Consider the following 27604-nt stretch of genomic DNA (forward strand, 5'->3'; position numbering starts at 1 on the left):
GTATTTGATGGAACAGATTGCAAAACCATTTATGATAGGCAAAATTGCATATTTTAAAATGAGCTTATTGGCAGACATTTACATGGAGATGTGTATAAATTTTTTTGTTCAATTTAAAACATATATCAGAAAGTTCTACAGAGACAGAAACCAAAGTTGACAGAATTGCCCGTGTCTGATCAAAATCCATTCGTGCTTTCCCAAAATAAGAAACCTTGGAGATTTCCAAAGAGATGCTATCATCCACCGGATATAAGTAGATCTCTAACCAGCACAAGATCTTCCAGGATCTGTTTTTCAAATGTGTCTGAAGCATCATTTTTTTGGATTACATAGAAAGCCATAGCCAGCGATTCCTTTTATTGTTTCAAAAGGGCTTTGTCATCAGGCAAGCCCAGAAAACATGCAATACACCTCCTTCCACTTGACACCTCCAGCTGAGGGTTTTCCCTTCCCTTTTTCCCCCTATTTTGTTCAGCAGCGAGGTTCTGCGCGAGGCTTCCATTGGAGAAAAAGAATCCCAGCATGTGCACCAATTCAGTCACTTCCGATCAATTCATTCGAGCAATGCTTCTTCAAGTTGAACAAAAGCAATAAAGGAAAATGTGAGGTGCTCTGGCGATTCTTCCTCGATATTGGAATCTGGAGCCTGATTAATCACAGATTAAGAACATAAAAGACATATTAGATCAGGATAAAGAGAAATCTAGTATGGCAATCTGTTGTCACGGTAGCCAAACAGGTGTCCCTGGGAAGTCTGTAGGCAGAACCTGAGTGCAACAGCACTTTCTCGTACAGTGGTACCTCGGGTTAAGTACTTAATTCATTCCGGAGGTCCGTTCTTAACCTGAAACTGTTCTTAACCTGAAGCACCACTTTAGCTAATGGCTTCCTGCTGCTGCCGCACCACCGGAGCACAATTTCTGTTCTCATCCTGAAGCAAAGTTCTTAACCTGAAGCACTATTTTTGGGTTAGCGGAGTCTGTAACCTGAAACGTATGTAACCTGAGGTACCACTGTATTGAGATTCCCAGCATCTTGTACTCAGAGGCACATTGACCCCACAGTGACAGGGGAACATAGTTATCTTGGCTAGTGGCTATTGATGACCTTATCCTCTAGGATGTTTTGCTTAGCTGCTCAGCAACCTCTGACGTTGCTGCAGACATCTCCATTTTTCTTCTCCATTTCCCCCCCAAAAACATTATATATAAACAAGAACTAAAGTAGGCCGAATTTTCTTTTCCACCTTTCCGTGTTCTCATTTTTGACAGACAAATTCAGTGTGAAGATTCGGAGACGTTAGCAATTTGTCAAATATAAATAAATAAGGCAATTTGGACCATTTCATTTGGGTTCTGTTGAAAGATGTAGTGTTTGGGAATGGCACCCGGCGTTGAGATGCCAATTATTTCAGGAATTGCCTGAAATGGCTGGCAGATTTCTTTTGTTTTGTTTTTTCTGTTGCTGCTGCTGTTCATTCATTCATTCATTCATATATTCAATGCCTGCATTTTGGTTGAAAGTTTAAATAGAGAGGGAGAGAGGAGAAAGTCATGTGGAGTGGAATGGATAAAAATTTCTTATTCTTATTCTTATACTTATTATTCTTATTCTTATTATTAATTACATTTGTATACAGTCATACCTCTTGTTAAGGGACGCAGGTGGCACTGTGGGTTAAACCACAGAGCCTAGGACTTGCTGATTAGAAGGTTGGCGGTTCGAATCCCTGCGACGGGGTGAGCTCCCGTTGCTCGGTCCCTGCTCATGCCAACCTAGCAGTTTGAAAGCACGTAAAAGTGCAAGTAGATAAATAGGTACCGCTCCGGTGGGAAGGTAAACAGCGTTTCCGTGCGCTGCTCTGGTTCGCCAGAAACGGCTTAGTCATGCTGGCCACATGACCCAGAAGCTGTATGCCGGCTCCCTCGGCCAATAAAGCAAGATGAGCGCTGCAACCCCAGAGTCGGCCACGACTGGACCCAATGGTCAGGGGTCCCTTTACCTTTATACCTCTTGTTGCGTTTGCTTCACGTTGTGGCTTTTCGGGTTGTGAAGTGTATACTTCTGGGTTTTGCTACGCACGCGCAGAACCGTTCTGCATGCTTCGCACATGTGCAGAAGCGCATTATTGCATTCCGCGCTTGCGCAGAAGCACCACTCTAGTTGCAGACTTTTCGGGGTGCAAATGGCACCCCAGAATGGATCGTGTCCGCAACTAGAGGTATCACTGTACTGCCCTATGCCCGCAGGCCTCAGGCTGGCTCACAAGATGAAATCACAATATAAAAACACAAAATGCATAATCAAAACAAAAGCAACCCAATATCTCTCTCCCCCCAAAAAAAATATACATTTATACATAATATAAATATGTGCATAAAATATACATAACATACATTTACAGAGCCACCACTTCTTGATTTTTTTACTGATCTTATTGTGGTGTTGCATTCTTATGTGCACTTCAGGGACCCCAATCAAGAGAACCCACTCTGAGAGCATAGGGCTCAAAGGTGGTGCCTCAGGGTCTGTGGCCCCAGCTAGCCAACCTCCTTGGACTTTTGGAAACACTTCAGATTTTGAGAGCAGACTACATAATGTGGTACACAATGTGATCCCAAAATTTGGTGCCCCAAATGGATCTTCTCAGTCTCCTTTTCGCACCCCCTTGGATCAGTGCCCTGTGTCTGTGGTGCCCTAAATCCAGCATTGTTTGAGAGTGAGGGCTGTGGGCACCAGTCACAAAATGCCTGCCATGGCAGCGGCATGGCCAGGCATTGTACAGAATTTAAGGTAAAATGTAAAGGTGAAGGACCCCTGGACGGTTAAGTCCAATCAAAAGTGACTATGGGGTTGTGGCACTCATCTCGCTTTCAGGCCGAGGGAGCCGGCGTTTGTCCATAGACAGCTTTCCTGGTCATGTGGCCAGCAGGACTAAACTGCTTCTGGCTTAATGGGATGGAAGCCAGAGCGCTCAAAAACACCTTTTACCTTCCCGCTGGAGCGGTACCTATTTATCTACTTGCACTTTGATGTGCTTTTGAACTGCTAGGTTGGCAGGAGCTGGGACAGAGCAATGGGAGCTCACCCCGTCACGGAGATTTGAACCGCCGACCTACTGATCGGCAGGCCCAAGAGGCTCAGTGGTTTAGACCACAGTGCCACCCGCATCCATACAAAATTTAAGAGAGTACAGTGGCCCGCTGCTGCTTCCCCCGCTTCCCCCAGACAATCTCACACTTACTGTGGGAAGTCAGCTATGTCCTGCTGGTCCTGATAGTGGAAATAAAGCTGTTGAAGGCACAAGAACCCCGCTTTCCTCAATGCCAGCCCTAAACCCAAACCCAGGCTGCCATTTTGTACCCACTTGAGCCATCCATCTCCAGTTATGGCCACAGGCTCAAGAACGTTACTTGCCCAAAAATGGAAAGAAGAAGAATTTCCAGCAAAGGAAGAATGGATACAAAAACTTATGGAGTATGCAGAAATGGTGAAACTTACAGGAAAAATAAGAAATCAAGATAACAAACTTTTTATAAGAGAATGGAAATGGTTTATTGAATGTTTACTAACAAACTGTGAACAGAAAAGAACATTGGCTAATAACCTGAAGTTTTATAAGAGTATATATTAAAAGTAGATGAATAAATGAGCACATTAAGCTAATATGGATATGCAGAAAATATTAAAAATAAATTTAAGGAACCGTAGAAAGAGGGGGAAGGAAGTCGAGTTTTGAAACGTTAGAATGATTGCAAAATTATTGAAATGTATAAAACCGAGAATCATAAATGAAACATATTTTTAAAAGTTATGGCCGCAGGATTGTGGTCTTTTTGAAAGGCTAGTGTGTTGAGAAGCAAGGCAGCTCACCCTTTATATTGGAAAGGAAGGGAAGAATTTGAGAAAAGAAAATGCACACAGCAGACAGGGCAGTTTCAAAGAATCTTTATTAGTCTGTTTCCTCCTTTTTTGAATCCTTCTCAGCAGTTCCTTTCTGCTACACGTTTTAATGAAAAGATCTTCCAGCTGATGTGAAGCCCCACGTGGTGCCATAATGGACAACGAAGGAAGGAAGAGCCCAGCTCTTTATTCTCCTTGAACTTGAAAGCATTTCCTCAGCGATAGCTTGGGGGCAAGGCTGAACTGGTGGGAGACTCTGTAATGTCATGGTTTCCAGCGTTCCAGAACATTTGCACAAAACAAACCTTGTCCTGCGCCTTTCATTATATTTTTGTGTGTGTGTGTGTTTGTGTGTAATGGACATAGAAATATACATCAAGTGTGCATATCATAAACAATCAGAAAAAGAGTAGTTTGAGAAATGATGACCGGTTTTTATGGTTTATATGAAGCAGAAATTTAAAATAGAACCATTTTGTGCATTATTCCTGCTGTCATTAAAAAAAAAAAATACTATATGATTATGATTAGTCAATTTCAGGTACTCTTAATTTTTCTTTTTTCCCTAGTCTTGAGTTCTGTTATCCGCACTTCCATATCAGTTTGCAAGGCACTTTTAAGTCCTTGTGAAAATTCACCAGCATTTTCATGCAAATTTCTCCTAATAGACACGTTTTTGCAAAGCAGTTTCCCACTTTTGCATCTTATTTTCATTAATAAACTTATACATGCTTCTTGGCTTGTAAATCAGCTATTGATACAATTGGCTAGGGCATCTTTCTGGACCATCTCCATGGGTTGAAAGTTGGAGGCACTGCTTTAGAGCGGTTCCATTCCTACCTCCATGGCCAGATTGGGGGGTTATGTGTCTGCATAGGGTAAAAGGTAAAGGGACCCCTGACCATTAGGTCCAGTCATGACCGACTCTGGGGTTGGGCACTCATCTCGCTTTATTGGCCGAGGGAGCCGGCGTACAGCTTCCGGGTTATGTGGCCAGCATGACTAAGCCGCTTCTGGTGAACCAGAGCAGCGCACGGAAACGCCATTTACCTTCCCGCCGGAGCGGTACCTATTTATCTACTTGCACTTTGACGTGCTTTCAAACGGGTAGGTTGGCAGGAGCAGGGACTGAACAATGGGAGCTCACCCCATCACGGGGATACGAACCGCCAACCTTCTGATCGGCAAGTCCTAGGCTCTGTGGTTTCACCCACAGCGCCACCCGCGTTCCATGTGTCTGCATACTGACAGCTTAATTACGAGGGAACACAAGGTACCACTTTGTCCCCAATGCTATCTAAAATGTACATGAAGAAGTGGTAGCAAGTGGTCATTCATTCTATCTATATATATACCACCCTTTATCCAGAGATCCCAGGGCAGTGTGCAACATTAAAAACATAATTTACGCAGCATAATAATAATAATAATAAATATCACACAGTACAATAATGCACAGCTTAAAAAAAGCTCAGCTGAAAACTTGCACCAGATCAAAATTGCCCCTCTAGCAAGTGCTAGGAGAGGAAAAAACTTTTAAGAGCTTTCAACAAACTGGAGGAAACTACCCCTAAAATTGGGGTGGGGGGGGATCATTGGGAAACAGACCACAATGATTTACTATCCTGGTTTTATTTAATCTGTCCATCAGGGCAGCTGTAGACTAGCTATGCGATAAAATGCACAGGGAATGCATTATTTTACTATCATTTTAAATGATGTAAAAATATTACAGTTAATGCCGTTTTGATGGGATCTGCAAGAAGAATCCCCGCCGCCGCCATAAATCAATGGTCAAATTATTATCTGTGAAATTCGCTGGGCCTGTTGAGGTTGCTCTTGAAATTTTCACTGAAGTTGGTGGCGGTACTACACAGTCGTTATCATGATGCATAATTCAATCTAGCTGGCTGGGATAAGCTGGGATGATTTACAACAGGTTAGCTTGACTGCCAAAAGCAGGGGCAGGGAGTCTTCCATTCTACACAGGACCTTCAGCGAATTCATTGGGTCAGTAGCCTGGAGCCAACGATGAGTGGACCCAAAGAATGTCGGAAGAACCTGGCTACTGAATCAACATGTTGTTGTTGTTTAGTCATTTAGTCATGTCTGATTCTTCATGACCCCATGGACCAGAGCACACCAGGCACTCCTGTCTTCCACTGCCTCACACAATTTGGTCAAACTCATGCTGGTAGCTTCAAGAACACTGTCCAACCATCTCGTCCTCTGTCGTCCCCTTCTCCTTGTGCCCTCTATCTTTCCCTACATCAGGGTCTTTTCCAGGGAGTCTTCTCTTCTCATGAGATGGCCAAAGTATTGGAGCCTCAGCTTCAGGATCTGTCCTTCCAGTGAGCACTCAGGGCTGATTTCCTTAAGAATGGATAGGTTTGATAAGTCATCATAGAATTGGTCAATTTCAGTTTCTTCAGCACCAGTAGTTGGTGCATAAACTTGGATTACTGTGATGTTAAAAGGTCTGCCTTGGATTCGTATCGAGATCATTCTATCATTTTTGAGATTGCATCCCAGTACAGCTTTTGCCACTCTTTTGTTGACTATGAGGGCCACTCCATTTCTTTTACAGGATTCTTGCCCACAGTAGTAGATATGATGATCATCCGAACTGAATTCGCCCATTCCCGTCCATTTTAGTTGGGGACGGGAATGGGATGGGATGTCAATATTTATTCTTGCCATCTCATTTTTGGCCACATCCAGCTTACCAAGGTTCATGGTTCTTACATTCCAGGTTCCCATGCAATATTTTTTTTTTTTTTACAGCATTGGACTTTCCTTTCGCTTCCAGGCATATCTGCAACTGAGCAAGCTTTCAGCTTTGGCCCAGCCGCTTCATCAGCTCTGAATCTACTTGTACTTGTCCTCCGCTCTTCCTCAGTAGCATGTTGGATGCCTTCCAACCTGAGGAGCTCATCTTCCAGCGTCATAACTTTTATATGCCTGTTGTTTTTGTCCATGGAGTTTTCTTGGCAGGGATACTGGAGTGGCTTGCCGGTTCCTGCTCCAGATGGATCACGTTTGGTCAAAACTCTTCACTATGACCTGTCTGTCTTGGGTGGCCCTGCACGGCATAGCTCATAGCTTCTCTGAGTTATTCAAGCCCCTTCGCCGTGCCAAGGCAGTGATCTGCACCATGTATAATTTTATATCCATCTATTGTGTTGCCCCTTACTCACTTTTCCCCTAAGCTGAAATCCCCCAGACATTGCAACCAGAAGTGGGGGGTCCGTTCCTCTTCTCTCTTTCCTACATCCCCCTTTGCTCTCTCCTCCTTCTCTCTCTGCTACTTTCTTTTCTGAACTTCATCCATCCCTGATGCTCCCATGAAATCAGGCCCAATGTCCCTGACATAAGGATTAAATCTGAAGCAGGATTTACCGGTCCAAGAGGCTTTGTAATTGGTTTCTTATTCCAACCCATAAAAATGAGATGATGATTATTGTTCCCATTTCACTGATGAGGAGCCAATGCAGTGAGACAGCCGCCTTGCTAATTCACACATGCATCACAGTCTCTTTATGACTGCAGCGTTGGGTGATGGACTGAGCTGGTGTAGAAACAATCTCACAGGCAGGCAATACACATCACCTCACATCACCTGGAACTAGAGATCCTTGAGGACTTGAGTCTTTGCATACACCTGGGAAGGTGAAGGTCAGGGCAGATTTGCATCAAAATTTGCAAATGCTAGAAAGTAGCACTTGCACTTTCCAAATTTTCCATCGCAGTTATTGGCTTAAGAGAAACAGAGGAAAAAATATTTCACATACAGTTTAGAATTAGGTGCAGTGTATATTTTAGATAGGGTTGCACTTTCTCTGAAAGAACAGGTGCACATTTGCAGGGGACGGGGTACTTAATCCATTACTGTCACAGGAATTGCTAGGGACACCTTTTCCCAAAGTTGGCTGATACTCCAGTGTTGGACCTTCCTGGATAGAAGGAACTTCGCTACAGTGGCCCATGAATGGCTATCTCATGACTGGACTACTGTGATGCACTCTAGGGCGGTTCATAAAAAAACCTTTTTTAAAAAAAAAATGCCTGCTATGTCATGAAGGCTGAAATTTCAATTCAGTAGAGCAGGGTCAAGGGCGGGTGCCACTACTGAGAAGGCCCTCTGCCTGGTTCCCTGTAATATTGTTTAAACTTCAAGAAAAGAGTCAGTATTGTACATGATGTTGGCTTCCTAGCTGCAATTTGGGTATTCTAACAGTAGGGACGCGGGTGACGCTGTGGTCTAAACCACTGAGTCTCTTGGGCTTGCCGATCGGAAGGTTGACGGTTCGAATCCCTACAACGGGGTGAGCTCCCGTTGTTCTGTCCCAGCTCCTGCCAACCTAGCAGTTCGAAAGCATACCAGTGCAAGTACATAAATAGGTACCACTGTGGCAGGAAGGTAAATGGCGTTTCCGTACACTCTGGCTTCCGTCCCGGTGTACTGTTTCACCAGGAGCGGTTTAGTCCTGCTGGTCACATGACCTGGAATGCTGTCTGTGGACAAACGCCGGCTCCCTCGGCCTGAAAGCGAGATGAGCACCACACCCCATAGTCGCCTTTGACTGGACTTAACCTTCCAGGGGTCCTTTACCTTTTTTACCTTTTTATTCTGCTAATAGTTGTGGGGATTAAATGAGGAAGGAGAGATCCATGTTTGCCACCTTGAGCTCCTTGGAGAACAATGTAAAGGTAAAGGGATCCCTGACCATTAGGTCCAGTCGTGGACAACTCTGGGGTTGCGGCACTCATCTCGCTTTATTGGCCGAGGGAGCTCGCGTACAGCTTCTGGGTCATGTGGCCAGCATGACTAAGCCGCTTCTGGCGAACCAGAGCAGTGCAAGGAAACGCCGTTTACCTTCCCGCTGGAGCGGTACCTATTTATCTACTTGCACTTTGACGTGCTTTCGAACTGTTAGGTTGGCAGGAGCTGGGACCGAGCAACGGGAGCTCACCCCGTCGCGGGGATTCGAACCGCCAACCTTCTGATCGGTAAGTCCTAGGCTCTGTGGTTGAACCCACAGTGCCACCCACGTCCCTGGAGAACAATGTGGGATGCAAATAAATACATAGAAGCAGGACCAAAAAAATCCCCATAGAGCATTTGTGGATTCCAGCAGATAGTTATGGGGCATGCACTGGTTGGATTTTGCCCATTCCATTCCGAAACCTTTGCAGGTGCAGAAAGTATTCAAAGCAGCATTACATATAAACGCCCATCATGAATACAAATCATCTTGGTGCACAATAAAGACATCTGGAAGGGGGTGATGCTTCACTACATTGTTTTACCTTGGAATTTTCTTTTAACTGAAAGACAGTATTCAAATATTTGTCAATAAATAAAATATGTGTGGGCGGGTAGATGCCTGGACTAATTGCTTAGGAGGTGATTCGGAGTGAAGACGTAGCAAGCAGGTAAATATTTAAGCACATTCTCTGAAAAGTGTTCTTCCCAACGCATCTCTCTGCTCCTTTTTAAAGATTGGGCTTTGTTACACATATTTGCATGCAGTATTTAGTTAGACCCTAAGTGTCTTAGGTTTATGGGGCTTTTTTTTCCAATTAGGAAACGGGAACAGCCGTGTACTCTCACAGGGATAATATTCTGAAGTGGCAAATGTACTAAAGCGAGGCAAATGAATGCATTTTTCATTTTCTAAATTGTCAATTTGCCTCGCGAGCCCTTGAAGATGCTTTGCAGTCTGGACAACAGCTAAAAACCGTTTTGAAAATTCAGGACATGGGAAACGTGAGCTTTGTCTTTATTGCAGGGTGTTCAAAGAGGTGTCGAAATTCAAGCCTCCACCTGCCAGCCCCTGAGGTCTCAACCTCTCAATATTCTAACCACAGTGATAATGAAGGTTTTTATTTCCCTTTAATATTTAGCTTCCCCTGCGTGCGCGCACACAAATGAGATGAGCATACTGGGGAAATGGCTAGACATTTCAACTGTTATTTAGTGCACCTTACTGCAGTCAATCCACACTAAACTGGACGTCAACATTCAACCATTATGCAAAAGCATTGGATTTGTGCAGGAAGTCTTCTTGCACAAGAGGTCAGCAGGACGTTGCCTGAAGATGCTGCAAAAGTTCCTTCCAAAACAGGGGAATCTGGTCTGTTGGGACAAAGGAGGCTCTTTCTGCACCACCAACCTCAATCTCAATTTTGTTTGCTTGGGCCCAGTTCTCCAATCTGTTAAGGTCATTTCGAATTCTGATTCTGTCTTCTGTGTTATTAGCTACCCCTCCCAGTTTGGTGTCAACTGCAATTCCTTCATCCAAGTTGTGTTGTTGTTGTTATGCTCATCATCAGTGGAAGGTGACCTGCAAACTACAGCTAGACTGGTGACTGGGAGCGGCCGCCGAGACCACAAAACACCAGTCTTGAAAGACGTACATTGACTCCCAGTACATTTCCGAGCACAATTCAAAGTGTTGGTGTTGACCTTTAAAGCCCTAAACGGCCTCGGTCCTGTATAGCTGAAGGAGCGTCTCCACCCCCATCATTCTGCCCAGACACTGAGGTCCAGCACCGAGGGCCTTCTGGCGGTTCCCTCACTGCAACAACAACTACCAGACTTTTAGAAGGCATCTGAAGGCAGCCCTGTTTAGGGAAGCTTTTAATGTTTGATGCATTACTGTATTTTAATATTTTGTTGGAAGCCACCCAGAGTGGCTGGGGAAGCCCAGCAGGGTTTAAATAAATAAATTATTATTATTATTATTATTATTATTATTATTATTATTATTAATTATTAATTATAATATTATTATTTATTATTATTATTATTATTATTATTATTATTATTATTATTATTATTCCAGGTTGCAACAATTTAAAATTCAGAATTAAGAATTCAGAATTAAAAACATTTAAAACCCAGCCAGGTGGGCGGGGTATAAATAATAAATTAATTATAATCGATATAGATGATGATAGATAGATAGATATAGATAGATAGATAGATAGATAGATAGATAGATAGATAGATAGATAGATGATAGATAGATAGATAGATAGATAGATAGATAGATAGATAGATATACAGTAATTACAATAGCCTAAGCCAGGTACAGCTATTATGAACCTGTTTTGAATCTTTCAGAGTTGTTAAACTCAGCACTTTTTTTCTGGAGGAATGCAGGGGTACACATACCCCTAAACATTTTGTGAATCTTTACGCTTTGTCCATTTACCGTATTTATTTCCCCCGATTTGAAAATGGTGGTTTTCTTGAGTCAAACTCAGAGTATCCCTAAACATTTTCATTTTAGAAAAATATCACTGGTTAAACTCATCCCCCCTCTCTTGCACACATACAAAAATCTTAGTAAAAAGGAGGGAAACTGCTACTGAACAGGGGATATATGGCATCTTTGTGTCTGCAATTCTGTGTTGCATCCCAGAAAAGAAGAGAAACCACACTCTTCCTTTCTCCTTCCATCCCCCAGTGCAGGAGAGGACCCCTGCATGCCTGTGTGTCACACTCCTTTAGGAAATGTCAGAAATGTCATCATCAATGAGTATTAGCAATTAATTTAGCATTCTGAAAACCACTCATCTGCTCATCAGACATGGAAACAAGGGCCCCCCATGGTGCCGACTCCTTAGGAGATTTTATTCCATTTGCATATGGCACCAACAAACCCGAAAAGGTCTTGTAGCGCATGCCGCAATTTGGAAAGGGAATCAGGGTTTGACATGCACAGTCAACGTGGTCCAGAGATAAAGGGCCTTAAAGTGCTTGGCACATAAATGGAGCTGCCCCACCATCAAATTTAATTTTTGCATATTTCTTCAGCAAGGGGGTGTTAAAATTACGTTTCTAGTTGTGCGGAATTCAAATCTGCTTTTATTTTATTTTTGTGTGATTGGGCAACATTTAGCTTGGCAAGTCTACATTTGATGAAGAAGCACATAAAATGCTTTCGGGAAAACCAGAGCATTTTGATTTTACCTTTTGAAGATGTCAGGTAATGCGAATAAATAATGGTAATTAATTAATTAATAATCACAATTTTAAGACAGAATATAACTGTGAGTACCTGGCAAGCGTTTTCAATGATTTCTATGCCATTTTACAAACACGTTACTTTCCAAGTAACACTAAATTGTATTAATTTGACCAAAATATCTTTTGAGTTCCCATGTCATGTTACAACTTCATAGCAATCTTCCTTTTTGAGGGAGTTGGAAGCTGAAAAATTCAACACACCACAGTAGGGCAGGCTTTGACTGGCTGGCCACACTGGTCAAAGGGAAGAGAGAACTTAACTCTGCCTTAACTTAAACTGCTGTGCTTTGCCACAGCGTCTAGTGCACTAGACGCAGGTGGTGCTGTGGTCTAAACCATGGAGCCTCTTGGGCTTGCTGATCAGAAGGTCGGCAGTTTGAATCCCCGCGACAGGGTGAGCTCCCATTGCTTGGTCCCTGCTCCTGCCAACCTAACCGTTCAAAAGCACATCAAAGTGCAAGTAGATAAATAGGTACCCCTCCGGCGGAAAGGTAAACGGCATTTCCGTGTGCTGCTCTGGTTCGCCAGAAGTGGCTTAGTCATGCTGGCCACATGACCCAGAAGCTGTACGCCGGCTCCCTGGGCCAGTAAAGCGAGATGAGCGCCACAACCCCAGAGTTGCCTGTGACTGGACTTAACAGTCAGGGGTCCCTATACATTGGATGTGGCATCTGTTTTGTTTTGTTTTGTGTTATGCCATGCATCTTCACAGCTATTTTGTGTTAGGCCACAATGCTACAATAGCCTCTCTTTTTTATTTCCCAACATCCCAAATGTACCCACTGGCCCCTGAAAGGTTGCCAGCTCTTGGACCAGCCCCCTGCAAACTGATGTTTCTTCAGCGTGTTCTCCTTCTGCGGCGATGGGTTTGAGAAGACCATAGCAGAGCAGGTAAGGGGCAGCTCCTCTCGAAGGAAAGAAGAAGCAAAGCAGGAACACGGTTGTGCCCGCCTGACTCTTCTTGAAATTCTGCTTTGAACACTAAGATGCTTGAGTCAATATTGTTTTCCTGCAGCAGATGCCAGTATTAATTATTAAGCACTGTGGATACTGATCGCATCCACAAAATATGACAGAGTCCCCAGAGTCATGCAGCAATGAGGTCTTCCAGGCTTTATCTTTCCCACTGCAGAATATTTGATTAGCATCCTGCCCAGTTTGGTATTAAATAAACCACGAACTTTGCTTGGGAAACTATTCCGTAGTCAAATAACAGTAGGCATCAGGAAATTTCCCTTCTGTTCAGCCGAATCCCGAATCCTCTCTCCCCTCTCTCAGTCCCCTTTCTGCATCTGTGCAACAAATTCACTCTGTTGCTGCCATGCAGACATTAAAGAGAGTCGTGTTGAGTCTGGAAAACTGTCCACATGGAGGGAAGAGTTCAAACTTTCCCCCCAGCATTGGATATTCAGAAAGGTATACTGCTGCTTTCCATGGAGACTCCTTTTAGTGACCAAAGCTATAAATAGCCCATAGGGTCCCAGCTCAGTGTTAAATCATCTGTTTTCCCTGAAGGTCTCAGGTTCAATAAACTCCAACTTTATAAACTTTCAGAACTTTGAACATTCCTGAAATATACTCGGAGTGGAGTGTGGATTTCATGCTCTTTATTCAGTTCATAGTGGTGAGGAGGAATGGAAGTTCCCCCAGAATGTCTGCTTTATATACATTATTTACACAATGGGGCCCACGTGATTGGCTAATTCTGGCATTCTCCTGTAGGCCAATCAGGTTGCAGATTCACTTCCACCTGGAGCTGGATTGGGTGGCTCCTGTGGACCAATCAGACTGCTGCATTCTGGATCCTATTGTTCTAGGACCAATCGGACTGCTGCATTCTGGATCCTATTGTTCTAGGACCAATCAGACTGCTGCATTCTGGATCCTATTGTTCTAGGACCAAGCAGATTGCTGCATTTTGGATCCTATTCAACTCAGTACATAACAATTCCTGTTTACCTAGGCGTTTGGTGGTTGATTAATACTATTTCTCATGACCCCAAGGTCACAGGGTGGAAGAATGCATTTAAATGCTTTTAGAGTGTTTTCTAACTCTAGCTTCTAGAAGTTTTTAATTGCAACTGTTTTAAAAATATTTTTTTAACTGGTTTGAAAGCAAACCATCAAACATTCCTCCAAAAGAATAGCATCAAAAAGAAAGAAAGAAGCCTGATTTGCATCTCTCTATCAGCACAGATGCAAGCTAGATGTATTCCTTGGAATGGGGAATCATATCAAGAAAATATAGGGTTTTTCCCGCTCCTTTTTCCTTCCCTGCTCCCCACTTTTGTTTGCAATTTACCTTCTTCTTATTTGTTGTAAGGTCAAGATATTTATGAATTATAGATTTGTGAATCTTCAGTGCTGTACAATATAGAAAAATCAAGGAATCTGCACCAAATAGGATTCTGGCACTCATCTCCCTCATCCCCTTTAACCACAGTTATAAAGAAACTTGAATATTGTGAGGAGAGGGGTGGGGGTGCAGAATCCAGTTAGAAGGAGAACGTATAAATATTTCATCGAGTGCCGCCGCTCCGAAAAATGTGAACAAATTAAGAATACTGGGTCTCACTTGCAACGATCTGTATTTTATGCAGTCTCTCTCGACAAGACTACAGAGCAGGAGAAAATCAGAAGGAGATGAAACTGTTGACTAAGGCAAGGTCTCTTGAGCAACATAGGTGGAATACACACAAATTTTTAAAATGCTGTGGAAATGCTTTTTTAAAAAAAAAACGTTTTGAAAAATGCATTGAATTTGCCATAGCTCACTGTCGCCATCTTGTGTCACACCTGTACTTTGCACTTTACAACACACTTAGAACGTTTTATTTGCTGAGTCCATACACTAGGTCATTGCTTATATCATGAGGGACCTGAATTAATGGCTGCTGTATCAATGGCATCTGTTCACTAGGTTTTTTCCCCCCTGGCAAAACCCTGTCCTAATTGTTCCTTTTTGGAGGAATGCCCCTTAAAATATTTTAGTGTGAAAGCCCCTCCAGAAGTCATTTGTATTGCATTCATGATGCTCTTGAATACTGCTTGTGCTTGCAAACATTTTGGGGTGGTCAAATGACTTCGCTGCCTATCAGTGCATATCCCATAATGTACTGCTGAAATCCCCTAACTTGGGCCACATTCATACCATAGATTGAAGGTGTTACTACACCACTTTAAGCAGATATGGCTTCCCCCAAAGAACTCTGGGAGCTGCAGTTTATTGAGAGTTGTTAGGAGACCTCTATTCCCCTCACAGAACTACAATTCCTCACAGAACCATCAATCCAGATTCCCAGGGAACTCTGGTAATTGTAGCTCTGCTAGGAGATTAGGGACGCAGGTGGCGCTGTGGGTTAAACCACAGAGCCTAGGACTTGCCGGTTCAAATCCCTGTGACGGGGTGAGTTCCCATTGCTCGGTCCCTGCTCCGGCCAACCTAGCAGTTCGAAAGCACATCAAAGTGCAAGTAGATAAATAGTTACCATTCCGGCGGGAAGGTAAATGGCGTTTCCGTTCACTGCTCTGGTTCTCCAGACATGGCTTAGTCATGCTGGCCACATGACCCAGAAGCTGTACATCGGCTCCCTTGACCAATAAAGCGAGATGAGCGCCGCAACCCCAGAGTCAGCCACGACTGGACCTAATGGTTAGGGGTCCCTTTACCTTTAACTCCCAGAACCCTGAACAAACTACAGCTCCCAGAAGTCTTTGGGGGGAAGGCATGACTGTTTGAAGTGGTATCATAGTGCTTTCAAACTATGGTGTGAATGTGGCCTTTGTTGACTTGTTTATTCCAGGGGTCCAGGCGCTTACTTGGGGTTCATGTTTCCCTTTGGGAATGAGGCACAGCAGAGACTGTATTGTCTTTAGGATATATGGTTTATTTACACATATATACAAGCTGAGGCTATGTTGGAGGGGTTCAAAGCATTACACTCCAAGACGGTTCTGTTTCTTCAATGTCCACAGTCCTGGATTCGAACTGTCAGCCCGAATGGTGCTCCGACCCAACTTTATCCAGCCTGCCGCCACTTGCAAACTGACACCTTTTACCCTGCAAAACTCCCCCTAAAAACTCTTGCATCGTCTTCTGCAAACTACCCAGAGCCGAAGGCAGGGATCCACCCATTTGTTGGTTGTCACATAGCCTGGGCTTTGCTGATGGCTTTCCTAATGGGTCGTAACAATTCCCTTGGTCCTCTCTTAATGGCCCATTAAAATGGCAATTTGCTGAACTTGGAAAACTGGTTTTGCCTTTGTTTTGACACTGCTAAATTCAGCATCTGGAGCCCTGGACTAGAAGTGGAGTTCAGGAATAAGAAGGGGTGCCCAGGCTCCCCACAAACTCATAGCAATATACATGAGTGTGTGTATAGAGGGAGAGATGGGGAGTGGTAATGGTTAGCTAGGACCAAGACCTGGATAAAAATCCTGACTTAACAATGAAACACAACTGGGTGACCTTTGGTTAGTCATTTTATTCCAACCTAAGCCTACCTCAAAGAATATCATCTATAATCGCATCATAAAATGTTGGGGAGCAATCCAAGCATGATCCCTTCACAGCTCACTGGAGGAAAAAGTATGAACGTAGCAAATAAAAATAATAAATTGTGCTTTTATGCTTTTTGGAGATCCACTGAGAACAACAATTGCAGAGCAGCCTCTCCTTGAACTGCTGAGTCTGGCAGCAGCTGGTAAGATTTTCATTTGATACCTCCACTTTTCATAACAAATACTTTAAGAGCAAGAATAGTCCTTCTTGCTTCGCCTGAGATCTTGCTGATGTTATGGCGTGGCCCCCAAATGCAGCTGGCTTGGTGAAGTGCCAGCTCAGCCGTCTTTTTTTTTTTTAAGATATTTATTAAAGTTTCCAATTTTTAACAAACAAAAAGAAAAAACAAACATAAAAATATTAAAAACACATTAATTTCGCAACTTATTTTCTTGTAACTTGTTTCCCCGACCTCCTCGTACCTCCCCTTCTTGTATACCCAGTTAAAGTTGTTTATACAGCAAATCCTTATCTCAACATCTTAAATTATTGTAGCTTTAAATTCTTTACTTACAAAAGAAAGTCATTTTATCATAATTACAGCTTGAAACCCCTTAAGTTCAATCCAACATCATTCAACATTCCTTAATTTTACAATATTTTTGTAAATAGTCCTTAATTTTTTTCCAGTCTTCTTCTGCCGACTCTTCTCCCTGGTCACGGATTCTGCCAGTCATTTCTGCCAGCCCCATACAGTCAATCAGCTTCATCTGCCATTCTTCCAAAGTGGGTAGGTCTTGTGTCTTCCAATACTTTGCAATAAGTATTCTTGCTGCTGTTGTGGAATACATAAAGAAAGTTCTATCCTTCTTTGGCACCAATTGGCCGACCATGCCCAGGAGAAAGGCCTCTGGTTTCTTCAAGAAGGTATATTTAAATACCTTTTTCAGTTCATTATATATCATCTCCCAGAAAGCCTTAATCCTTGGGCACGTCCACCAAAGGTGAAAGAATGTACTCTCAGCCGTCTTGCCAGACCATCAGCTCACCCAGGTTCAGTCCCCAACATCTCCAGGGACATTTGGGGTGAAACTCCTGCATGAAACCTTACAGCGCCAAGGCCAGTAGACAGGGCTCAGCTAGCGGGGCCGGTGGTCTCCTTGGTATCATTGTAGTGTTAGCTTAAATTGGCACAATATGTTGTTGTTTTTGTTGTTGTGCCCCATGGACCAAATTTTATTTCCACATCTCTTCTCCTCACCAAAATTGTCAGTTTGCCAACTGATAATTTGGAAGGAAAAGAGAAGTGTCAAAAACAGCAGTAGGGATTTCCCCTTAATTAGTCTCAAATAGAGACGGTGAAAGAGATATAGTGGAGTGCATTGGATGAATCCCAAATCCTGAACTAAAACCATGTGCCTCAGAGAGACTATGGATTTTACAGAGGTGAAGCAGGATCTATAGGAGGCAGCAGAAGTCAAAGCAGTGGTCCCTGAAGTGCTTTGTAGTGCCTTGGTGACCCAGGTGTTGGGGTGGAGGGGGAAAGCCGCAGACAAGCATCTGCTAAAAGTGGAACTAAACATCTCTAAGTTTAAGAAAAATATAGGGTGGGGGGAAGGAAGAGCAGGCAGCAAGGTGGAAAGAGGAAGTGGATCCATTGTAATGGATGGACATTCCTTGCATTGGAGACTCATGGAATCATAGAATTTTTGAGTTGGAAGGGATCGCGAGTGTCATCTAGTCCACCCCCTGCAATGCAGGAAGCTTTTGCCCCGCATTGGGCTTGAACCCTGAGATTTCAAGTTTCATGCTCTACCGACTGACCTATCCATGCACTGGTATAGACTACAGTGACATCTTTGAATAATGGACATAACAGTGGATTTCTTATGGATTGCAGTTGCCTGATCACTGCTCCAACTAAGGCCCCATCTGCACGATCCATTTAAAGTGGTAGCATAACACTTTAGACAGCCATGGCTTCCCCCAAAGTATCCTGGGAGTGGTAGTTTCTTAAGTCTGCTGAGAGTTGCTAAGGTAAAGATAAAGGTACCCCTGACCATTAGGTCCAGTCGCAGATGACTCTGGGGTTGCGGCTCATCTCGCTTTATTGGCTGAGGGAGCCGGCGTTTGTCCGTGGACAGCTTCCAGGTCATGTGGCCATCATGACTAAGCCATTTCTGGAGAAACCAGAGCAGCGCACGGAAACACCGTTTACCTTCCCACTGGAGCTGTACCTATTTATCTACTTGCACTTTGACGTGCTCTCGAACTGCTAGGTGGGCAGGAGTTGGGACCGAACAATGGGAGCTCACTAGGAGAGCCCAGATTCCACTTCAGAGATGATGGGGTGTAATAGATTGAGGCAGTAGTCTGGAGGAGGGCAGCTCCCCTAAAAGTTGATGGAGATTGCAGGGTAGGCTTACCTTCCCCGCCCAGTATTCGAAACTCCCATTGTTCTAGGCGCATTTTGCTTTAGGGAATTTCATGAATGCGAGCAATTTGTGAGCTCTGGGTGCAGTACCGCGCCTAAGATTTCAGATTAAAACTGCAGAGTGGTAGGAAAGGAGGAACATTTTCTGCCTCCCCACTTCCAGCTATTCTCTGAAGACTGTGGAAGAGACTCTCTTAAGAATATTAGAGGGGTGGGCAGGGGAAGGACTAGACCGTGTGAAAAATGAACATAATATTTTAACTGCAGTTCATTCATTTTCAGCTTTGTATATACAGTGGTACCTCTGGTTACGTACTTAATTCGTTCCGGAGGTCCGTTCTTAACCTGAAACTGTTCTTAACCTGAAGACCACTTTAGCTAATGGGGCTTCTCGCTGCTGCCGTGCCGCTGGAGCAAAGTTTTTAACCCGAGGTACTATTTCTGGGTTAGTCTGTAACCTGAAGTGTATGTAACCTGAAGCGTATGTAACCCAAGGTTCAGAACTACTGAACACTGAACCACCACTTAGTAGGCCATTAATTATCACTCCTTTGAGACAGCTTGACCAATCAGGGAGCGGTCTCCATGTCTCTGTTATCACCAGGCAGACTTACTCCTTCAGATTGCCTTCTGGCTGTCTGCCAAACCTTAATTGACTCTAGTTACAGATAGGTAGCCGTGTTGGTCTGCCATAGTCAAAATAAAAAAATTCCTTCCAGTAGCACCTTAAAGACCAACTAAGTTAGTTCTTGGTATGAGCTTTCGTGTGCATGCACACTTCTTCAGATACCAAATTGACTCTGTGTGACTCTGTGTGAGTAGCTGAACATACACAGTTTCCCAACACCACTGTATATAAAAAGCACACCTAGACATTCTGTTGCAGTGCCCATAACTTAGGTTTAAGGTGCCATTTAGCACCTAGCCTTCATATCTCAGTTTCTTTTTTTCTTTTCTTTTTTTGCACACTAACGTTTATCAACGTTCTTATGTTACATCGGTAAAGAATATCACATTACAATGGAATGCTTATTATCATATAGTGTTCAACATGTATACAAAATTTATATACAAAGTTTATATACCTAAAGATAACAAAAAGGCAAGAAAAAAGCAGGGACAAAAAACTAGTCCAAAGTCATATCTTTACAAACACTTTGGACTTCCTGTCTCTCCCATTGTATATTCCTTTTTTACAATTGAATGTACTTATTATTGTATATTTCTTTACATTTTGTCTAATACATTTCTATATCAATATGTACCCTTGGTCTTATTTCTCAACTCAGTCTCTCTCCAACGTCAATCAAATGCTAGCATAGATAGCGAACCTTTACTGTATTTTTGAACATATATCTTATATCTATCCCACTTTTCCATTGGCCCCGCCCCAAATATTTTATTCAAGTTGGCAGCCTTGGTGGAGGGGGCTTCCACTTCATGGCTCAGGCACCAAAAGGACTTAGGCACCTCCTCCTGACAGAAACTGCAATCCTACCAACTGGAACCAGGTGTGTTGGGGGAAGAAGAGGAGGGAGGTGCTGCAGAGAGATCTCTAAATCATTCCATGCTGAGTTGCAGACTGAAAAGCTCTGCCGTCCCACCACAACAGGGACTGAAAGGGATGGGGCGCCACTGTTTCTCCCCATCGTGAAACTTGCTCACTTTCCAGATATATCCTTGCCCAGATTTTCCCATTCCAAGCACTGGACGTAATGCAAATCTGCCGGCCTGAATCATCCTAAGGCACAAAAGGCAAATCAGCACATTTCCCCAGTGAAAGCTCCCTTCCTTGTGAGGGAGAATAAAATAATGCCCTCTGGGTTATTTAGCAACAATAGCCTGCCAAGGGTTTTTTAATTTTATCTCCAGGGCTCATGGCAGGCTGCAGAGTCATGAAAGGTCGCACCTCAATGGAATTCATTGTTATTTGAATTGGGGACTGACTGCTCCAAGCATGATGAGCAAGAAGACTTATTTAAAAACCAAGGAATGATTCAGAGCAGGGGGCGGTGAATCCTGAGACCCAAATGAATGGTTCAGAATGAGGAGAACAATTCTATATTTCCATATATTGTATTGCTCTTCTGAATTCACAGCTGCCTAAAGAAATTATTTGACAAAGATTCTCACTCTGCAAAACACCAGGGCCCCGATCCAAAAGGAGGAAAGGTTCTAGATGTACAGGCGTGCCTTGGATCCTGAACGCCTTGGTACTCAGATGTTTTGGCTCCCAAACGCCGGAAGTGAATGTTCCGGTTTGCGAGCATTCTTTGGAACCCGAACGTCCGACGGGGCTTCTGCGGCTTCCGATTGGCTGCAGGAGCTTCCTGCAGCCAATCAGAAGCTGTGCTTTGGTTTATGAACGTTTTGGAAGTTGAACAGACTTCCGGGACGGATTCCATTCGACTTCCAAAGTACCACTGTACATTGGCTTTGCAATGCCCATTTAATGGTTCATTTAAAGACCTTGTTTCCACTATACAATTGTACATCATCATCATTATTACTAATAATACTACTGTTGCTGCTTCTATTAATTTAGGTTTCGCTTCCTATGAGGCATCTAGAATATAGAATCATAGATTTGTTGAGTTGGAAGGGACACAAGGGTCATCTAGTCCAACCCGCTGCAAAGCAGGAATCTCAGCTAAAGCATCCATGACAGAAGACCATCCAACTTCTGCTTAAAAACCTCTAAGGAAGGAGAAGAGTATACCTCATACAGTTGCATAGGTAAAAACAGACAATTGACAATATAAATGCAATTTAGAAACAAAGAAGTACAGCTGGGTATGCAAAATCAATTTGAAATCCGATATAGATAGCAGCTGAGAAAGCAATCTCCACTTACCTGTATTACAGTCATACCTCGTGTTGCATTCCGCTCTGGTTACAGACTTCCGGGTTCGCCCCCCGCGCATGCGCAGAAGCGATCTGGGCACTTTGCGTGCGCACAGAAGTGCTTGATCATGCCGCGCACAAACGCAGAAGAGGCGCTGTAGTTGTGGGCTTTTCGGGGTGCAAATGATACCTTGAAACAGATTAAGTCTGCAACTAGAGCAGGGGTCTGCAGCCTTTAAGACAAAAAGAGCCACTTGGACCCATTTCCGAAGGAAAAAAAAACTGGGAGCCGCAAAACCATTGTGACATTTAAAACAAATATATCTCCGGAGCCGCGATCTGACAGTGGGCGGGAAGGTGACGTCGGGACGGTGCGTGACTAACGCACGCACTGCCTCCATGCGACGTCACAGCCAGTACAGTGCCCGCCACAGTGGGGAGTGTCGGGGTGCACAATGCGCCTCCTCCCCTCGCTAGTATCCGCCCCGGAGCCGCAGCAAAGGTGTAAAAGAGCCACATGCGGCTCCGGAGCCGCGGGTTGCAGACCCCTGAACTAGAGGTACCACTGTAATAGTGAAATATAATTAAGAAGTACAGTGGTACCTTGGGTTACAAACACCTCGGGTTACAAACACCTCAGGTTACAGACTCTGCTAACCTGGAAGTAGTAGCTCGGGTTAAGAACTTTACCTCAGGATGAGAACAGAAATTGCACGCCAGAGGTGTGGCAACAGTGGGAGGCCCCATTAGCTAAAGTGATACCTCAGGTTAAGAACGGTTTCAGGTTAAGAACAGACCTCCGGAATGAATTAAGTTCGTAATCAGAGGTACCACTGTATATAAATAGTGATAGTGATATTTTAGGGAGCAGGCTTACATTACTTACATCATAGGAGCCTACACAACACCAAACACTATTGCTGTGTGTAGGTTTTATTTTGTTTGTTTTTTATCTTATATTTTGGAAATGTACATCCAGGGTTTTTTTTCCTTTAAATTTTTTTGAGGGCCCCAAGAGAGTGGGGCCCTAAGCTATAGCTTGTTTAGCTTATACGTAAATCTGGGACTGTATCCGCCTCACTCTGCCTAGTGGCAGAGCTGCCCCAGTGTGTGTTCCCACAAAGGCACTCACACAAATCAGGATGAAAGCGAAGCGTTTTTCCCCTAAGTGTGCTCATTTCTCAGGTGGCCAGTCAGGATCTCTTGACAGAACATTCCACCGCTGTAATTCTGTCCCCCTCCAGAACGTGGAACACCAGGAGAATCCGAAGTCAATAAGAATATTTAATAAACACAAGCAGTCCAGGAAGAGTGCGACTGAATTATTGCCAGCTTGTTATCCTTAAGGGCCCTATTCCATTCAATTTGATCCCCTTAAAAACTAATTTTCTTTTATTTCATTTGAGCAACTGCCCTTCCCCGCCATTTCACAGCAATCACCTCTCTGGTGAAGAGATGAGGGGAAGCTCTGTCAGATGGGGGAGAAAGAAGAGAAGAGAAGAGAAGAGAAGAGAAGAGAAGAGAAGAGAAGAGAAGAGAAGAGAAGAAGAAGAAGAAGAAGAAGAAGAAGAAGAAGAAGAAGAAGAAGAAGAAGAAGACGACAATGGGAAATTGCATTGTTGAAACAAGAGCCAAACCATATGAAAGAGTGGAAATAGGAAGCCTCTTGGCTGGAGATCCTTGCCTGATATGTTTTGTGTTGCTGTTTTTTTTTAGTGTGTGTCTTTCAAAACTAATAAAGATTGAATTTTTAAAAAATTGCTTTATGATACCAAGATTGAACAAACTTTAAAAGGAACGTGCTGGAGACACAAAGCAATGACTTTACATCAGTGTTTCCCAAACTATAGTCTCCAGCTGTTTTTGGACTACAATTCTCACCACCCCTGACTACTGGTCCTGCAAGCTGGGGATGATGGGAATTGTAGTCAAAAATCAACTGGAGACCCAAGTCTGGGAAAGCCAGTATATACTTGGGGTGACCCCAGTAGAGAATGGTACCCATTGGGACTGGTGGAGCAGAAGGCAAGTAGTGCAAGAGTAGACAGGCTCAAAGCCAATGACAGTTAGGGCCTGCTGACTCTAGCTTTGTCCTCATCCTCTTCCCTTCTGGGTTCTTCAAGGAAAATAAGGAGGAGGAAGGTGACCCGCACTTTGACCCCCTGAGCTGACTGCAAGTAAGAAGGCAATCAGTCAGGTGGGAGCTGGCTGAAGGCAGACTTCGGTTGGTGAGGCATTGCTTCATTTGCCTTTATGGAGCAGCCTTCACTGCCCCTGTGCGTTTTGCTGCTGCGCCCTCACAGGAACCAACCAGCTGACTTGCGAGAGCACCGCACCACTACAAGTGCAGAATCATCATCATCCTCCCCGAGCTCAGCTGTGGCTGCACTGGAGGGGGAAAATGGGACATTCCAGGTTCAAATCAGAAGCTGCGGTGGTTTCTGTAATTCTGGAGATGTCTGGGGAAAACCAGGACACTTGAAGGATAAGGCTTCCTAATAATAAATGCCATGAGCTAAGCAGTCATTTCATGTTTGGCAGTGCCCCTACAACGCAACTTCTGAATTAATGGAGTTCAGTGAGATGGCAGAAAATCCCTGATCACTTTTAATTGTTTGTGCTGGAACTCTCCAAAGGAGGTCAGGGAGCCAAGGTACTCGGGCTTTGCTCAGACGAGATGCAGAATGACTGCTAATTTGCGAGGCCCTACAGAGACAGATTGCAGCCGCTTGTATCGTAACTGGGAAATCAAAAGCTAGAGGGGAGGACAGAGGAGAGCAAGCTCCATCGCTCTACCACACTCCAAGGATCCTTGTGGTATTCTGCACGACAATCTATAGAAGGTATTAGCCTCACCTAATCCAGCTCCCATAATTCTTTGGGGGAAGCCATGACTATTTAAAGTGGTATCATAATGTTTTCCATGTATGGTGTGAATGTGGCCTACAGAGTGAATAATTCAACTAAGGAGCTCACGTCCACAGGAGGCTTTGATGTCCACCATTGTGGATGGCTTTAAAATAGAGAGATTCGTGGAGGAGAGGACTACTACCCATGAGGGGTATCCACTGCCTCTGAATACCAGCTGAATACCAGTTTCTGGAGGCCATAGGAAGGCTGAGTGCTCTTGTGTTCAAATCCTGCTTGCTGATTTTCCACAGTCATCTGTTTGGCTGCTGTGAGAACATGATGCTGGACTAGATGGTTCCTTGGCCTGTTTCAGCAGGCTCTTCTTATGACGCTTGGTCACCTATGGTAGCAGCAACAGCTGTCTCCTAATTGTTGACAATCCTGCCCATCATGGAATCTGCTGCTTTGATAAAAGTACTCTCCTACTGTGGCAGACGGGAGGAGTTTCTGCTCTCCCTGGAACATGTGCAGAGGAGGGCAACCAAGATGATCAAAGGCCTGGAAACCAACCTTATGAGGAGCGGTTGAAGGAGTTGGGTATGTTTAGCCTGGAAAAGAGGAGACTGAGAGGAGATAGGATAGCCATCTTCAAATATCTCAAGGGCTGTCACATGGAAGAGGGAACAAGATTGGTTTCCGCTGCTCCGGAGGGTAGGACTCGAACCAATGGCTTCAAGTTACAAGAAAGGAGATGCTGACTCAACATCAAGAAGAACTTTCTGACAGTAAGAGCTGTTCTTCAGTAGAACGATTCCCTTGGAAGGTTGTGGACTCTCCTTCCTTAGAGGTTTTTAAGCAGAGGTTGGATGGCCATCTGTCATGGGTGCTTTAGCTGAGATTCTAACGTTGCAGGAGGTTGGACTGGATGACCCTCGGGTCCTTTCCAACTCTACAATTCTATTATTCCATGATTCAGTGAAGCTTTCAGAGTCCAAGGGTGGCAACGTCGCAACCTGTGGCCAGAGGGACATGGACCACACACACCTCAGGCTTGTGGGAAGCAGGGACTTTTGTCTTAGGCTGCTGGCCTTCTGGTTCAGAGTTCTCAGCACCATCACCTGAACAGAAGTTGACTCCTGGTCCCTGACATTCCCCACTGCTAAGGGGTAGCGCAGCAGAATCAGGAGGCCGCAGAAGAGAGGAAGTTTTTTTTATTAAAAAAGCACATTCCTTTGTGTTCCAGAAAATAATGGAAATGCCTTATTCTGCCCACAAAAGGCAGTCTAAGTAGCACTTCTGCATCGGAAATGAAAGCCCGGGCCCACCTTTGAAAAGGTGACCTACATTTGCAAATGCAAAAGGCGGCAAAAAAATAGCAGGAATCTAGAATGGCAGAGACGGAGGAACGGAAGCTGTTGTTTTCACTGCAATGCTTGTGCCAAGTAATCGCTTTGATAGGAATCCTTTTTCATCTCTCCCGTTCCCTCCTCTCGCTGCTGTCGCTCGCCATCCTGTTTTAAAAGTCAAAAGAATAAAGGCAGAAATTTTGAGGTTTGACTTATTAAAAGCTCTTAGAATATATATATATATATATATATATATATATATATATATATATACACACATATAAAAGCATTTCAGGAAAACTCATTCTGAGATAAAAGTCTATCATCAGAGAATGAGAATTACAGCAGACTTAATCGATTCTGATATAATCAGATTTCGTTTTAGCTCTCTCCACCCCTCCCCCATCCTGCTAGGCTTCTTTTCTTTTCTTCTTTTCTTTTCTTTATTTTAAAAAAAAAACAAAACGTTTTTCTATGCCAGCAGCATAAGGTATATTGTGCTGAACGCAATGGCAAATGAGAAACTTTATCTTCTAACCTACCTTTGTCTACAAGCCTCCGAAGGGAACCAGAGGTCATCAGCGATGGCCGATGGCTGAAAAAATTGTTCCCAGATGAGCAGGATATTACACACACACACAATTTCAATTACACCAGTGTGGGAATTGTGAATGTAAAAAAACTAGGGGAGTCGAGGAAGGATGTTGGATCTTAAAGTGCTGTTTTGCAAACCATGATTTAGCCCTGCACAGTAGGAAAAATAAATGGTTTTCCTGGAGTAACAGACAGCCTGACAGTTTTATATTAGATGGGGAGATGAAGCTGTCTCTGCAGAAGATATTGGCTAAGAGCAACCCAAAATGTCAGCAAATCTACGTATCTCTTTACTGCAGGAGAAATGTCTATGTGTGTGTATTGCAAACATACATATGCATAATCTGCTAAACGGGGGGGAAAACCACATCCCATTTGTAGGAGCAGAACCTGGAGATTTCTTCTTGCCTCCAGAAATGATTCAGAAGGAAGAAACAGCATCCTCCATTCACACCTGGATACAGGCACTCCTTTGCCTGGCATGCATTAGACCCCAAAGACAACAAGAGGACCATTCTAGTGCATAAGTACAGCATCACAGACTTGCAATGGCATTCCAGCAAGAAAATCCACGTCTTTGGAAAGCTGACAATTCAGACATTTGCTTTCTGGTTCCAAGCAAGCCCACTTTTTTGACAGCAGATTTCATTTTCAGTATTCAAGAGGAAAGCTTAGCAAAAACCCAGCCTCGCAATTATTATTTTTGTGTGTGCTGATCTTCCCATTAAAAGGAATTTAGCTGCCAGAGTCCCTGGGTACATCAGCGTACATGCTGGATATTTGCCTGGCTACTGTTAGAGAGAAAACGCTGGAGTAAATGGGTCCTTGGTCTAATCCAACAAGGCAATTCTTATGCCCTTATCATGTGCAGTCAGAAGGGGACAGGCCATAATGCCTGTTCATATATAACTGAAGTGTCACAGCAGCTGTTTCCACATGGCTGGGTCATACACTGCTGGGGTGCGATCTGTAGAAAGGAACTGCATGGGTCAAGTAATTGACGTGGTTACTTCTGACACCTTGGTTCCCACTGGGAGTCAGTGACAGTAATATGGGAACGAACCTTCATTTACTCATAGTTATCACCTAAC

The sequence above is a fragment of the Podarcis liolepis genome (assembly GCF_965112155.1).
Source record: "Podarcis liolepis genome assembly, chromosome: 8".
NCBI lineage: Eukaryota > Metazoa > Chordata > Lepidosauria > Squamata > Lacertidae > Podarcis > Podarcis liolepis.